This window comes from Chrysochloris asiatica, unplaced genomic scaffold, assembly GCF_000296735.1.
Source record: "Chrysochloris asiatica unplaced genomic scaffold, ChrAsi1.0 scaffold00004, whole genome shotgun sequence".
In the NCBI taxonomy this organism is placed as follows: Eukaryota; Metazoa; Chordata; class Mammalia; order Afrosoricida; family Chrysochloridae; genus Chrysochloris; species Chrysochloris asiatica.
The window spans coordinates 11,662,302-11,673,512 of NW_006408522.1; positions in this window are offsets into that span (position 1 = coordinate 11,662,302).

Sequence of the window (11,211 nt, forward strand, 5' to 3'; positions counted from 1 at the left end):
CTGGTGTCTCTATGTCAATCCATCTCCTTGGGGGTCTTCCTCTTTTTCGCTGATCTTTCACTTTATCAAGCATAACGTCTTTCTCCAGGGACTAGAAAACATATCCCAGGTATGAGAGATGCAACCTCATCATTCTTGCTTAAAGGAACATTGTGGCTGTATTTCTTCCAACACAGATGTGTTTGCCCTTCTGGCAGTCCATAGTACTTTTAACATTCTTCTCCAATACCATGACATAAATGCATCAATTCTTCTACAGTTATTCGCTGTCCAACTTACACATGCCTATGAGGCTATTAAAAATATCACAGTTTGGGACTTTCGATAAGATAGCAGACGCAAGCGTGACGTCTTGATGGCGTGACGCGCTGCACGGAGACTCTACAACAAAGATATGAAAGACCAAATAAAACAGTCACAGATGAAAATCCTGGAACCCTGAACTTCAGAAGAGGGGTTCGAGAAGTGGATTGAGTGCCTGCTGGGAGGAGAAGCTGAGTAGGGATGACGAAGGAGGGAGCTTGATCTGTGAATGGCAGCTAGAAGCAGCGCAGCCATCTTGACCCTTTGTGAGCAGCTTTGGCAATAGAAGGCCGCCTGACAGAACAGAGTCATACAGACTATTGGAAAAGTGTGATTCCTTCTTTGTCCCCACACTCACCGGTGACCCGAAGTGTGATCAGCTCCCACCCTCATCTACCCCCAGCACAGCCCCTGCTCTACAGGACTTCAGAGCCATGTGGCTGGGACACCACCACCCAGAACTCAAATCCAGAAAAAGAAACATTTAAAGTAAAACAAACCTACAAGATTGAAAACAGGGAACCAAAGATATCAATTTATAATGAAGTCAACTACAAATCAAAAAGGGAATAGTCCCCTTCTCTAAGAATGAAACTCAAAGGGAACACATGAGCAGGCATGTAAGCTTGCAAATGACCACATTGGTCTACTGGTGAGTGAAAGAGGGGGAAAGGCAACAATGAAGAAATGGGCTGAGTTCAAGCATGTTCCACAGACTCTTGTTGACCTGGAGATGAGAAGAGAGAAGACGAAGGGCTGGTTGCTCCAAAGCGTGGTGAGATCTCGGGACTCCTGAGCCTACGGATAAGGACATAGCCACAGAGAGCTAGAGCTGAGAGTGAAGCTGATATGAACTGAGGGGAGATGCACAAGAACACCCAAACTTGCAGACAGTACCCATTTGACCTAGCCTCGATGGCTTGATAATCAGAATTCGACTAGAGGAAGATAGAAAAAAAAAAGAACGAAACAATTTTTGATAAAGGAAATGAGGGTAAATCGCTACAATTTGATGAACTTGGCCTATACTCATGGAGGTAGAAACTCTAAACACCAACCGAGACGGAAGGAGTCTTCACATCAAGTATTAATGCTATCCCCTCTGTACACAGGGTAGATAGGGATGGGCAACTCAGACACTGGCTACCTAAAATGAGGGGGCAATAAAGGCACAAAGTGACTGGCTTACAAGGTTTCAAGGGGGAGTTTATTTAAATAGTGTGTGGGGGAAAAAAGAGTCCCCACAGAATAGTTTTCATCTTGTCTGATGAAAAGATTATGATTCAATAGTGAGTAATTGTTATCATGACTAATTGCAACTGTCACAACAGTAAAAGTAGAAGTTTTGTAACAAAAACGGGGAGTAGTTAATCTTATAATACAGAAACAAAGAAACCTAGGACCATCCAGGGAGAACAGCACAAGTGGAATGGGAGACCTTATCCAGAGAAGCAGCGATACCAGAGATGGAGGCAGAGATGGGGGCACGGAGAGAGGGAGCAGCTGAGGACTCTGGAATTATGGGTTAGAGAGGGACTGAGAGCTGGCGGCCAGGAGACAGACTTGCAGAAGCTGCCTTTTGGTGGTGTAAATTATCATATATGCCTGAGTGTTTAAAACAAACAAACAAAAAGAGCTAAAGTGGATAGAGAGAAATACTGTTATCTGATGGTACATGGAGGGGATTATAATCATTATAATGAAAAAAGCTGTATCATTTGTTGAATGTAAAACTGACGCTCTGCCCTGTAAACTTTCACTCAATCCACAATAAAAATCTTTTTTTAAAAAAGGGGGGGCGGGAATAGTATAGATATGAACTTCCAAATGGCAAGAAAATCAAGTTGGTTTTAAGATAAAACAAACTGTTTAAAAAGGGGGGGGGGAATTAATAAATTACAGGGTAACCTCAAGAAAATTAATACACTTGCATATCAAAATAAAAGAAGGAAACGGATTTAGTCAATATTGACGAAACAGATATGAAAATGACAATAAAACCCACAAACAAAGAGAACTCAGTGCAGAAAATGAAGTGAAATAAAGAACACCACACACACAAAAACCACAGCAAAATGACAGCAATCAATTCATATCTATTGATAATTATACTGAATGTAAATGGATTAAATGTACCCGTCAAGAGACAGAGAAAGCAGAATGGAAAGTAAAACAAGATACTTCAATGTACTGACTATAAGAGACACATAAAAAAAGATTCAGATAACCTAAATGCCCAAAAACAGAAGAATGGTTAAACAAGGCTTGGTACATACACACAATGGAATCCTAAGCCACACTGAAGAATCATGATGAATTTGCAAAACATCTCACAATATGGATGAACCTGGAGGACAATATGCTGAGTGAAATTAGTCAATCACAAAAGGATTAATATTGTATGAGACAATTATTGTAAAAGCTTAAGAAAAGGCTCATTACTAAAAGAAATATTCTTTGATGGCTACCAGGGGTGGGAGGGAGGGGAAAGTGATTCACTGGCTAGAGGGTAGACACATGTTAGCTCATGTGACAAGGAGAGCAAAATACAAGGAGGAGGAGGATAGCAGAAGAAGAATGAAGATAGGTGAAGACACAGGGAGGTATGCATGGGCAAAAGGGAATAGAGGCAAATAGTGAAATATATACAATCTTGGAACAACAGTGTTCTGTGCGTAGATACATGAATTGACACATAGGATGAATGGGTATGGGAGGAAGAATGGGATAGCTCTGTCTATATATTGAAAGAGGATGTTTATACATAAGTATTTATCTTTCCTGAAAACACAAATATGAATGTATGTGGTGGAGCATACAGCAGGTAAAATGATGAAAACTACCTAGATATTATCAAATACCTTAAGGAAATGAACTGATGGGTCTGAAGGCTCAGAACCATACTCTCAGGGGACATCATGGTCAATTGGTATAAGATAGTCCACAAAGACAGTGTTCTACATCTGGCTTAGGTGAGTAGCTTCTGAGATCTTGAAAGTTCACAGGCCACTGTGTAAGATGCAGCTATTTGTTTCTCCATGTGTGGAAGAAAGAAGACTGATAAGAATTGAAGAGGCTTGGGATCAATGAGTCCAATGGACTAATGGAACATGTGAACATCAGTCTCCATTACTCTGAGATCAGAAGAGCAAGACGGTGTCCAGCTACCACTACCAACTGCTCTGAAAAGGGATCACATTTGTTGTTGTTAAGTGCCATTGAGTCAGTTCCGACCCACAACGACCCTATATAGGGTTTCCGAGGAGTGGCTGGTGAACTTGAACCGCCAACCTTGCAGTTCAAACGGCTTTGCAGTCTGGCGTATTAACCCACAGCGCCACACAAGAACTCCAGGGATCACATTGTTGTTGTTGTTATGTGCCGTGGAGTCGGTTCCGACTCATAGCGACCCTGTACAGGGTTTACGAGGCTGTAAATCTTTAAGGGGTCCCAAATAGTGTGGCAGAAAATGTGAAACAAAACTCAAAATTCTTTAATAATAATAATAACAGACTAGGTTTGCGACCTAAACGAGACTGGAGGAACCTAAGACTATGGCCCACGACCACCCTTCAGGTCTGGAATGGACCTCACCCTTGTGGCCCAATTTTCAGCCAAGCAGTAGGTATACAGAGATATGGGGGTGGGGTGGGAACCAACAATACTAGTAAGGCATGCTCACCATGGAATAGTCAATCACTCAAAATCAAAAGGGCAACTTTTCCTAAGGGCAAAGTTAAGAAGGGATGGTAAGGAGGGTGGAATGAAAACAGGAACCACAGGAAGTAAGCAGAATAGCTGCTGTTGCATGGAAGGGATTGTAATCATTGAGAAGAGACAAAGTGTGTGATTTCTTGAATATAAAGCAGTTGATCTTGTCTGTGAACTTTCACTTAATTTACAATAAAAAGTTAAAACAAAAAGAGTAAGTTGGAGAATTGTAAAGTCAGAAAAAAAAGGCAGATCTTGAGATGCTCTTTTTGATGCCATTCCTCTTCAACTTGTCATTGCCCACATAGTAAACTACATGATTGTCAGATTCAAAATGGCCAATACCAGTCCATTTCAGCTCACTAGTGGTTACAAATCGGGCTGAGAACTGCAAGGTCAGCAGTTGGAAACTACCAGCTGCTCCACGGGAGAAAGATGAGGCTTTCTACTCCCGTAAAGATTTACAGCCTCGAAAACCCTGTACAGGGTCGCTATGAGTCGGAACCAACTCCACGGCACATAACAACAACAACAACAACAATGCCTAGAATATTGAAATTTATGTGTTTCATTTCATTTTTGATGACTTCCAATTTCCCTAGATTTTGTATTCTGTATGTTCCACATCCTGATTATCATAATTATTATTTAAACTTTTTACTGTCAATTGAATGAAGGTTTACAAACCAAATAGTTTTACATTCAACAAACTTCATTTTGTTACAATGATCACAATCCCATCCATATACCATTCATTAACAGTATTTACCTGTGTCCACTGTATTTTTTAACAGTATTTGCCTCTATTCACTTCATTTGTTAGGTTTTCCATCATCCCCACCTGCCCTGTAACCATCATTTTGTTGTTGTTAGGTGCCGTCGAGTCAGTTCCGACCCATAGTGACCCCATGTACAACCACCCGATCCTGTACCAACCTCACAATTGCTGCTATGCTTGAACCATCATGGAATGTTTCATTTAGCAAGAAAATCTTTTCTTAACTTTTTACAACATTGGTCTTGCAATATTCATCCTTTTATGATTGACTAATTCCACTCAGCACAATGCCCTCCAGGTTCATCCATATTGTGAGATGTTTTGCAGGTTCTTTATTATTCTTCAATATTACCTAATATTCCATGATGTGTATGTACCAAAACTTGTTAAACCATTCGTCTATTGATGGACATTTAGGCTGTCTCCATCTTTTTGCCATTTTGAATAGTACATGCTGCAATGAACATGGGTGTGCATATATCTATCCATGTCACAAAACTGTTATTTCTTGAGGACAAACACTAAATAGGGGATTGCTGGGTCATACTGTATTTCTATTTCCAACTTTTTGTGATAGTGCCATGCCATTTTCCACATTTTGGAGGCCCATTTTGGAGGCCCACCAGCAGTGTGGGAGGGTTCAGTCTCTCCATATCCTAGCCAGCATTTCTTAGCTGTTTTCTATTTATTGGAACTTTGCTGTTAATGCTAGAGTAAGATGATATCTCATTGTTCTTTTAATTTGTATCTCTCTAATGGCTAATGATCCTAAGCATTTCTTCATATGTTTGTTGACTCCCTTAATATCTCCTTTGGTGTGTGTTCATATCTTCTACCCATTTTTTAATTGCACATCCTGCTTATTAATGGATGTTTGCAACTGTCTCTTCTCATTTTGAATTGTGCCCCATCAGCAACTGAAGGCCCCCAAAGCTTTGCTCTATCTACATCACTAAGGTCAACCTCACTTTGAGAAAGTAGCTCTTCCCCAGTCACATTTTGGGGTCCTTCCAACCCGAGAGGTTCATCTTCTGCGCTACTCATAAGGTTTTCACTTCAGAAATTGTCCAACTCTCCTTATTCCTAGTCTGTCTTAGTCTGGAAGTCCCACTGAAACCTGTCCACTACAAGTACCCCAGCTGGTATTTAAAATAGTGGTGGCATAACTTTCAGCATCAAAGCAACACACAAGCCACTACAGTAGGATTAACTGACAAACAGGGCAATATGGAGTATTAAATGTGGTATTGCATATTAAGCACTTAGCTCAGTAGTTGAAACTTGTTGCTACGTACTGTTAAGTTGTTTTCAACCTATAACGACCCCCATGTACAACAGAACGAAGCAACTCCTAGTCCTGTGCCATCCTCACAATTGTTGCTACACTTGAGTCCATTGTTGCTGCCACTGTGCCAATTCATATCATTGGGAATCTCTTTCTTTATCGCTGTCCCTCCACTTTAACAAGCATCATGTCTTTCTTCAGAGACTGGTCCCTCCTGGTTGTTACTACTTCTAAGACAGATTTGTTAGTTCTTCTGACAGTCCTTGCATAGTACCTTTAATAGTCTTCTCCAATATCAAAACTCATATGGATCAATTCTTCTACGGTCTTCCTTATTGATTGTTTAACTTTCACAAGCAAATACTTAGTGAGCCTCATAAATGATGCTTCTTCTCTCTCTCTTGCATTAGCATCTTATTAAAGATTTCTGGCCTAATTTTCCAATTAAGATTTTTTTTCTTTTCTTTGATTGTTGTGAATGTGTTCTGAATGTTCTTATAATGACATGGAAACTATTTTAATTTCCTTATGTTATCTTCATGTGGATTGTTTTCTGAACTGTATAAGCCATTATATTTTTAATAATGGATTCACATGGGACCTGTACTTTCTCTCCACCTAGGTTTTTTCCTTTGTTCCTTTTCATTCGCTGGTTGTGCCAAGGTGTGTTTAAAGTCTTATCTGATTAGCTCCATCATGTGTCTAGAATGAGTTTTACAGTTTTATAAGTTGCTTCAACTTCGTTGCTCCCATGATCTTGAATAAAAATAAATATTTCTGAGTCCTGATGTAGGATAAGCATTAGACTGCTAACTGCAAGGTTGGTGGTTCAATCCTGCCTATTGTTGCTTGGAAACCCAATCTGGGGTCGCTATGAGTTGGAACTGACTCGATGGCACTTAATCAACAACAATATATTGCTGAGACCTCTGAAAATAGATGCAAATTAGGAAATTTTTTTTAAAAAGATGGTCATTTTAAAAGGTGAGATTTTCAATTTTTGGTAAAATTAGGTTAAAAAAATTTTTTGGCATGACACTACATGTGTCATTCAGACTAGGTACCAGAATGAAAGGTGGTCGATGAAAAATTTCACATAGTTAAAGGCATAAACAAGAACTCTCCAAGTACATCTTACCCCAAATTAACACTGCACTTCCCTAATGTGGGAAACAGGAAGGTCGACAGTTCAAACTCACCAGCTGTTCCTCGGAAATCCTATATAGGGTTGCTATGAATCAGATCCCACTCAATGTCACTGAACAACAGCAACAAAAGTGGGGATATGATGATGTAATTGCTTAGCAATTGGCTGCTAACCAAAGGTTTGCACTTCAAACCTACCCAGCTCCAAGAGAAAAAGATCTGACAATCTGCTCCGATAAGATCACAGAATAGAAAACTCTATGAGGCAATTCTACTGTCAGGTGGGGTTGCTGTGAGTCAAAAACTAGACGTGACAGCACCTGCCAACAACACAAATGAGGTTTCAGGGGGAGGAGGGATTCTTCCTGAAATTATAGGCTGCACCACATGGTCATACATTATATTATTATATATTCAAGCTGTAAATTAGTGGGTTTTGCTTTCAGAATCCAAGCTGAGTCTCTTCTCTTAAAGGTATCAGGCTCAGTCTGAATTCATAGAACTCCAAAAAAACATGATAGTGACCCCAAAAAAAAGGCCCAGAGAGGCATAAATAATGTCATAACATTTTGTCTTGTTTGGTCTCTTTGAGAATTTGACAAGTCTATTAACTCTTCCTGCAGAAAAGGGCATATTTAAAGAGCTGCACACTTTGCCTGCCACTCAGGGGACCTTGGACCATCTGAACTCACCCAGGAATGCTGAATCCCTGACCTAGGAGACATGGTACGGGTACGGCGAAAAGGAATCAGTATGTGTTGGCAATGTCTATGCACATTGCTTCATTTCATACACACATTGATCTGGTTTCTAAATAAGGGAACTAAAGCTCAGAGAAATCAAGTTTTCATGCATGTTGCTTTTGTTGTTGGGCTGTTGGATTGATTCCTAAATCTCATAATCTTAGCTTTGTCATTGTTGTTGGATGTGGTTTATTCAATTCTGACATAGCAATCCCATGTGACAAAGTAGAATTACCTCATAGGGTATTTTCTTTGCAAAAATTTCATTTTTATTAAAAGTTTCATTTTCTCCACTCCTTTTTCTTTTTTTTAAGTTTTTACTTGTAAATTGAGTAAAGGTTTACAAAACAGATTATCAGTTTTACATTCAACAAATCATACACTTCATTTCATTACAATGATGACAATCCCCTCCATGTAAGATCAGTGAACACTATTTACCTCTATTCACTTTAACTCTTGTATTCTTCCCCATCGCCTACTACCTTCATCCTTCCTCATAGAGTTTTCTGGCTGTAATATTTATGGAGGAGTCTTATGTAGAATAATCACTGAACTGCTAACCAAAAAGCCGGCAGTTGAAACTCATCAGCCGCTCTTTGGAAATTCTATCCAAGGTCACTGAGTTGAAACTGACTTGACAGCAGTTTACTACAACAACAATCTTTATGGAAGCATTTTATTACTTTCTCCTAAGAGCTGTTTGTTATTGTTGTTGTTAGGTGCCATCAAGTTGGTACTGACTCATTGTACTGACTCATTGTTGACCTATGTACAACAGAACAAAACACCTATGTACAACAGAACAAAACCAGCCTCACAATCATTGCTATGCTTGAGCCCACTGCTGCTACTACTTTGCCAATCCATCTTGTTGGGAGTCTTCCTGTTTTTCATTGACCTTCCACTTTATCAAGCATGATTTCCTTCTCCAGGGTCTGGTCCCACCTGATAATATGTCCAAAATATGAGAAATGAAGTCTGACCATCTGAATTCTAAGGAGCATTTTGGCTGCACTTCTTCCAACACAGATTGGTTTGTTCTTTTGACAGTCCACGGTACTTTTTTAAAGGTTTAATTGTGAATTGAGTGATAGTTTACATGGGAGAAAGAACATCAGTTTTACACTCATTCTATTGCATTTCGTTTCATTGCAATGACTACAATCCCCTCCAATGTATCATCATTCAACAATATTCTCTCTGTTTTTTTGGATGTACACCAAAACACTCAGGAATATACAATCATTTAAACACCCAAAGGATACACCTTGCAAGCCTGCCCCCCGGCTGCCAGCACACAGTCCTTCTCCCTCCATGAGTCTAGAGTTCTCAGCTGTCCATCTCTCCACGTCATCATCTCTGCCTCCATCTCTGGCATCGCCACTTCTCTGGATAGGGTCCCACACTCCACTCCTGCTCTTCTCCCTTGATGGTCCCAGGGTCCTCCATTTCTGTACTGTAAGATCAACCATTGCCCCCTTTCACTACAAAACTTCTACCTCTACAGTTGCAACCATCACAATTAGTCAAGATAATGAATCATAAGAATCTTATCCCCATCTCCTTTCACCAGGCCTGTCTAGACAAGATGAAAATTCTTCAGTGGGAATTCTACCTTCCAGTCCATGGTACTTTTAATATTCTTTTCCAACACCAAAACTCAAATGCATCAATTATTCTACTGTCTTCCTTATCCATTGTCCAACACTCACATGCATATGATGTTATTGAAAATAACATGGCTTGGGTCAGGTTCACCTGTGTCCTCAAACTGACATCTTTGCTCTTCAACACTGCAAAGAGATCGAGGTCTTGTGCAGCAAATTTGCCTAATGACTGTTGCTTCCATGAGTGTGAATGGTTGATCTGAGCAAACGAAGTCATTGACAACTTCAATCTTTTCTTCATTTATCTTGATGTTATTTATTGGTCCAGTGGTGAGGATTTTTGTTTACTTTACACGCCATACTGAAGGCTGAGGGCTTTGATGTCCATCAGTAAGTATTTTAAGTCTTCTTCACTTTCAGCAAGCAAGGTTGTATCATCTGCATATCGCAGGTTGTTAATGAGTCTTCCTCCAATCCTGATGCCACATTCTTTTTCATATAATCCATCTTCTTGGATAATTTGCTTGGCATACAGACTGAATAACTATGGTGAAAAAATACAAGCCTGGGATACATCTTTCCTGATTTTAAACTATTTAGTGTTCCCTTGTTCGGTTCAAACAACTGTCTCTTGGTCTATGTACAGGTTCCTCATGAGCACAATTAAGTGTTCTGGAATACTCATTATCTGCCATGTTGGCCATTATTTTCTCATGATCCACATAACTGAAAGCCTTTGTGTAGTCAATAAAGCTGCTAGTGGGGTTCAAACCACCATCCTTATGGTTAGCAGCCTAATGCTTACCAGCTGCATCACCAAGGCAACTTTTAATCTAAGTTTAGGCATAAATGTTGTTGTTGTTAAGTGCCATCAAGTCTGTTCCGACACATAGTGACCCTGTAGAGGGTTTCCAAGGAGCAGCTGGTGAGCTTGAACTGCCGATCTTGCAGTTCACACGGCTTTGCAGTCTGGCACATTAACCCACAATGCCACACCAGGACTCCATAGAATTACATATTTTAATTTAGGAGATGATTATATTATAAAATCATGAAAAATGAACACAGGCATGCAACTTAATCAAAATTACACATGCTTCTTGAAATTGGAAAGAGATCATTAGGGCAAGGTAAAAAGATGTTTTAAAATAATTGAAAAGAAATCTCAAAAACCCAAACCCATCAAGTCAATCCCAACTCACAGTGACCCTGCAGGACCAGTTAGAATGACCCCCACAAGGTTTCTAAGGCTGTAAATCATTATGGAAGCTGACTGTCACATCTGTCTTCCACAGAGCAACTGCTGGATTTCCTGTCACCGATTCCAGTTAGCATCCAACCACTTTAACTACTGTGCCACCAGGACCAACTCTAAACAATAATGTTGTTAAGTGCTGTCATGTCGGTTCAGACTCATAGGGACCCCATGTAGAGTTTCCGAGGAGCAGCTGGTGCATTTGAACTGCTAACCTTGCAGTTTCAAACCAACTTTGCTTATTCTACAGCGCCACACTTGTTGTTGTTAAGTGCCGTCGAGTCAGTTCCGACCCATAGCGACCCTGGACAGGGTTTCCGAGGCTGTAAATCTTTACGGGAGCAGAAAGCCTCATCTTTCTCCCGTGGAGCAGCTGGTAG